Consider the following 6000-nt stretch of genomic DNA (forward strand, 5'->3'; position numbering starts at 1 on the left):
CAGTCTCAGGGAGCAGTTTCTAGATCGACCTTTCCAGTGCCGAGTGCAGGCTCGGGGAGAGGCAATCAGGGGGAGTTTGCTTGTTACAAGTGTGGCCAGCTGGGTCACAAGGTTTCAGTTTGCCCGTAGAAGGGTGGGGGTCAGAGAGCTGCTTCTTCTTCAGCTAGACCGCAGAGTCAGAGTTTGGGCAGGGGGCAGCCCTTGTCTTATTATCAGTGTGGACAGCCTGGGCACCTGAAGAGGTTTTGCCCGCAGTTGAGTGCCACGTCGGGAGCGTCTGGTTCCAGGCAGATGTAGAGTTTTCAGCCAGCTCAGTCTGTGCAGGCCTCGAGGGCCAATCCGGGGGCTTCGTCGTCCCAGTCTGTGCAGCAGTCTTTTGCTCCTAGAGGTGTGCAGGTAGACCAGGGGCCTACGGGGCGCGTGTATGCTGTTACCGCGTAGGATTTAGTACCAGCTCCATCGGTAGTGAGAGGTACTTTTCTGTTTTACAACTCGGTTGCTAATGTGTTGATAGACACGGGTGCATCTCATTCTTTTGTATCTGCTGCATTTGCATTTGTTTTGGAATTGGAGTTAGCACAGTTAGCATCTCCTATTTGTGTAGTGTCACCTCTTGGTGGTGAGTTGATCCTGAAATGGGGTGTTAGAGGTTGTGATATAGAGGTCGCCGACCATAGGCTTCCTTTTCCGTTTGTTGTCATGCCCATGAAGGGTTTTGATGTTATTTTGGGTATGGACTGGCTATCGTCATACCGGGCTGTTATTGATTGCTACCGCCAGAGGGTCACGTTATGTACCTTGAGCGGGGAGTGGTTCCATTTCTTGGGAGACCGGGTTGGTAGTGTTTTGCCACCGAGGTATGATTCGCGAGGGCGAAGTGAGCTTAGTGGTCTACTTGCTAGCTTTGAGAGTGGTGAGTGTGATGAGACCCAGATTGTATTGCCGAGGGTGGTTTGTGAGTATTCGGATGTCTTTCCCGAAGATCTTGTTAGTTTGCCACCTCACTGAGAGATAGAGTTCTCTATTGATCTAGTGCCCGGCACGGCACCGATTTCTATGGCACCCCACCGTTTTGCTCCAGCAGAGTTGGTTGAGTTGAAAGTTCAGCTCCAGGAATTGCTAGATAAGGGTTTTGTTCGCCCTAGTGTCTCACCGTGGGGAGCACCGGCCCTCTTTGCTAAAAAGAAAGATAGTGCCTTGAGATTGTGTATAGACTACCGGAAGTTGAATCGGGCTACAGTCAAGAATAAGTACCCTATGCCCCGTATAGATGATTTGTTTGACCAGTTGAAGGGTTCCCGTTGTTTCTCTAAGATAGACTTGAGATCGGGTTACCACCAGTTGAGGGTCAGGGAGGAGGATATTCCGAAGACGGCATTCCGTACGCGGTATGGCCATTATGAGTTTCTGGTGATGCCATTTGGGCTTACCAATGCACCGGCAGTGTTTATGGACTTAATGAACCGGATCTTCCGGGAATTTTTGGATCGATTTGTAGTCATTTTCGTGGACGACATTCTTATCTATTCGCCTTCTGAGGAGGAGCACGAGGAACACTTAAGAGTGGTGCTTGAGTTACTTAGAGCCCATAGGCTGTATGCCAAGTTTGGAAAGTGTGAGTTCTGGCTGAGGGAAGTCAAATTCTTAGGCCACGTAGTATCCGGGGAAGGGGTGTCCGTTGATGCATCCAAAGTAGAGGCAGTGCAAGATTGGGCACAACCTAAGAGTGTGTTTAAGATCCGCAGTTTTCTGGGATTGGCTGGGTATTACCGCCGGTTTGTGAAAGATTTCTCCAGGTTAGCGTCACCGTTGACTAGACTGACTCGGAAGGGAGTCAAGTTTGTGTGGAGTGAGACTTGTGAAAAGTCGTTCCAAGAGTTGAAAGTTAGATTGACCACCGCTCCGGTGTTGATTATTCCGGAGAGAGGGTTTGGTTATGCGGTCTATTGTGATGCCTCACGAGAGGGTTTGGGTTGTGTGTTGATGCAAGAAGGGAAAATGGTAGCTTATGGCTCACGTCAGTTGAAAATACACGAGAAGAATTACCCCACACACGACCTAGAGTTAGCGGCTGTGATCTTTGCCTTGAAAATCTGGAGGCACTACCTTTATGGTGAGAAGTTCGAGGTGTTCTCGGACCACAAGACTTTGAAGTATCTGTTTACATAGAGAGACTTGAATCTGAGGCAGAGGAGATGGATGGAGTTCATCGAGGATTATGATTTTGAGTTGCATTATCACCCGGGAAAGGCCAATGTTGTGGTCGATGCCCTTAGTAGGAAATCCGTTAGTGATGTAGCTAGTATAGCCATCCGAGAATGGGAGATGTTGCGAGCACTTGGCGAGTTTGATTTGCTACTGGGCGAATCCGTTGAGGCTGCGGCCTTGTTTTCTGTTGTTGCGCAGTCTACACTTGTGACACGAGTGTTAGAGGCACAGAGAGGTGACCTTGAAGTAGAATCCCTCTGAGAGAAGATCTCCAGTGGGAAGGTTGAGAAGGGTTTGACAGTGTATCCCGACCTGAGTGTGAGATACCGAGACCGTTTGTTTGTGCCGGAGTCTTGCCGAGAGGAAGTACTCCGAGAGTTTCATCATTCGCGCCTTGCGGTGCATCCGGGAGGTACTAAGATGTATCGGAATTTGGGTCGCCAGTTTTGGTGGCGGGGTATGAAGAGAGATGTGGCTGCTTTCGTATCGAAGTGCCTTACTTGCCAGCGAGTGAAGGCCAAGCATCAGAGGCCAGCGGGTTTGTTGCAACCCTTGCCTATTGCCGAGTGGAAGTGGGAGCATGTCACTATGGACTTCGTTGTAGGTCTTCCGAGGACTCAGCGGGGTAGTGATGCTATTTGGGTGGTTGTAGACCGGTTGACTAAGTCGGCGCACTTCATTCCTATGCGCGTGAGAGATTCGGTAGATCATCTTGCCGACTTGTATATTCGGAACATAGTGAGATTGCACGGGGTCCCAGTGACGATCGTCTCAGATAGAGATCCTCGTTTTACTGCTAGGTTGTGGCAGAGTCTGCAGAGTGCCTTAGGCACTAAGTTGACCTTTAGTACGGCTTACCATCCTCAGACTGACGGGCAGTCCGAGCGTACTATTTAGATCCTCGAGGATATGCTTCGGGGTTGTGTCCTGGACTTCAGTAGGACGTGGGAGAGGCACTTACTCTTGGTAGAGTTTGCCTACAACAACAGTTTTCAGTCTAGCATCGGTATGGCACCGTTTGAGGCCTTGTATGGCCGACCGTGTAGGTCTCCAGTGTGTTGGGCCGAGGTGGGTGATGCACCTTTGTTGGGTCCGGAATTGGTTAGGGAGACGACGGAGAAAGTTGAGCTTATCCGTAGAAGGCTTGTTACAGCCCAGAGTCGTCAGAAATCTTATGCTGACCGTAGGAGGAGGCCTTTGGCGTTTGAGGTAGGTGATCATGTCTTTCTGAAGATATCACCTAGGCGAGGCTTGATGAGTTTTGGGAAGAGTGGGAAGTTATCCCCTCGGTTTATTGGTCTTTTTGAGATTCTTGAGAGGATTGGCGAGGTTGCTTATCGGTTAGCCTTACCGCCGCAGTTGTCCGGAGTGCATGACGTGTTTCATGTGAGTATGCTTTGGAAGTATGAGCCGGATCCATCGCATGTGTTGGATTGGACTGATTTAGAGGTAGATGAGGATGCCTCGTATGAGGAGAGACCGGTTCGGGTCTTGGATAGGCGGGAACAGGTCCTGCGTGGCAAGACCATTCCTTTGGTGAAAGTCTTGTGGAAACATCACGGAGTGGAGGAAGCCACTTGGGAACGTGAGTTGGAAGTCCGCGAAAAATATCCGGACTTGTTTGTTGATGTGTAATCTTGTATTTAGATTTTGAACTATTGTTGAACTTAAGGGCTTTTATATATGTCTTAAGTTGTGAAACATTGAAAATGTTTGGTTTATTGGAAATATGTTTTGGAACTTGCCTCATATGGAAGTTGAATGTAACATTATATATGTTGAATATGTTGTTGAAATTGGAAAGGAAATGCAAAATGTTGATGCATGTTGAAAGTACATATGTTGTTTACATATTGTGAAATGCCTCTTGTTAAAGGGAGGGGGTGACCGGTAATGGGTCGAATTGTTGAATGTTAAAATGTGTAGCATTGTTTAAAATGGAGGAGAACCTATTTTTGAAAACTTGTGCTTAATTTCGGGGATGAAATTCTTTAAGGGGGGGAGGTTATAGCGATCCCGGGTTTACCCTTGTTGAACAGTGATCCGGACATGTGTCCGTGGATGTTGGTAGTTGATTATTATCTTGTTTACATCCTTTTTACTTCGTATTTGAGTTATAGGATGTGTTGGGCAGGTTTGTTATGGGTTGGTTGAGTTTAGAAACCAAAACTAGTTGCCCAGATTTTGGCCTGTCCGCTTGAGCGGGTCTTCTTGCGCTCGAGCGGGGATTACACACTTCCAGTATTTCGTGTCTCTGCAAAACTTCTGCAGATGTGATTTTTGCGCTCGAGCGGGTTTGTTTACGCTCGAGCGGTGGTGCTCGAGCGGGTCGGTGGGTGCTCGAGCGGGTAGTACTTACAGAGTATAAGTTCTGGGAGGGGGAAATTCACGCTCGAGCGGAATGGTTTCGCGCTCGAGCGGAAGTGCTTTATTCTTGTGTCTTGGCACTCGAGCGGGCCTTATTACGCTCGAGCGTGTCCAGATTTTTGTTCTTGGCGCTCGAGCGTCGTGTTCTCCGCTCGAGCGGGTCATGCGTATATGAGTTATCCGCTGGGTGATTTCAAATTACTTTTTGCTTTTCTTTCTCTCTCCTACTTTTTCTAAAAGCCATTTTGAGAGCTCCTCTCTCTAAAATCTTGTCCTCTCTCTAGATTTTGATCTAGCTAGGGTGAGTTCCTCACCTTCGGCCTTTGTAAAAGTCGTGTTGATCGTCGAGGGCGTCGTTTTCATCCGAGAATCTTGGTCTTTGGAGCATTTTGATTTTGGTCTTCATCTCCTTTGGAGCTCAAACTTTGAGGTAGGGATATCCTACTCCTCTCTATGGATTTTGTCTTTAAATTTTGGTATTTTGAGATGTTGGGGTTGGTTTGGTAATTTTGTGGAAGTTTGGGGCTTTTGTGTTATTTTACAAAAGTTGGGGTTTTATTTATAATAAACCTAGATGCATGTTTGGTATAGAGAAATGGAAATAATTGTTGAATCATTGATGAAAATGGGACCTAAGGGTTGAAATGGTAATTATGGAAAAGGACCTAATTACATTATTTGATTAATTGGGATAATTAATTGTGAGAATTGAGGAAATGAAATGGAATTGTCGAGATTGGGAATGTATGGGGTTAAAGGGTGTAGTTGAATTATTTATCACTCACCGAATTGAAATGTTGATTAAATATCCATTGTGCATTTATTTTCTGTATAGAGATAACTGCTTTGGGCTATCGGTGGAGGATAGTCGTGATTGTTGTAGACAATGCATGATGATTAGGCAAACGGAAACTAATCAATGGAATGTGTCATGGAAATTGACGGTTGATAGAATACATTAACTGTATGTATTGAGTGATTGTACATAGAACCAATGTGTTTGTATACATTATGTGTAGAGGAGGAGATGGGGGATGTACTCCGCGGTTTAGGGGAAGATAGGGGATGTACCTCTAAACCGGATAGTGTTGGGAGAAGATAGGGGATGAACTTCATAGATACAGCTCATATGCTTGTCTAGAGAAGTGAAGATAGAGCTCATATGCTTATCTTTGTGAAGTGTGGATACAGCTTATATGCTTATCTGTGAATGTGGGATATTGTTTTTATACATATCTGTTGAAAGGATGATAGAGCTAACATGCTTATCTGTTGAAAAAGGGGAAAATGAAAAGTATCTTGGACTCATAAGTCGTATGACATAAATATGTGATTTATGTGAATGTATCAGTGTTGGCCATCTATCAATTGCTAATCTTTTAGTCATTGTTCATGGTTGGTTTAGTATATTTCTACTGGGCTGTG

This window comes from Camellia sinensis, chromosome 8 (assembly GCF_055761805.1).
Source record: "Camellia sinensis isolate YWXY chromosome 8, ASM5576180v1, whole genome shotgun sequence".
Classification (NCBI taxonomy): domain Eukaryota; kingdom Viridiplantae; phylum Streptophyta; class Magnoliopsida; order Ericales; family Theaceae; genus Camellia; species Camellia sinensis.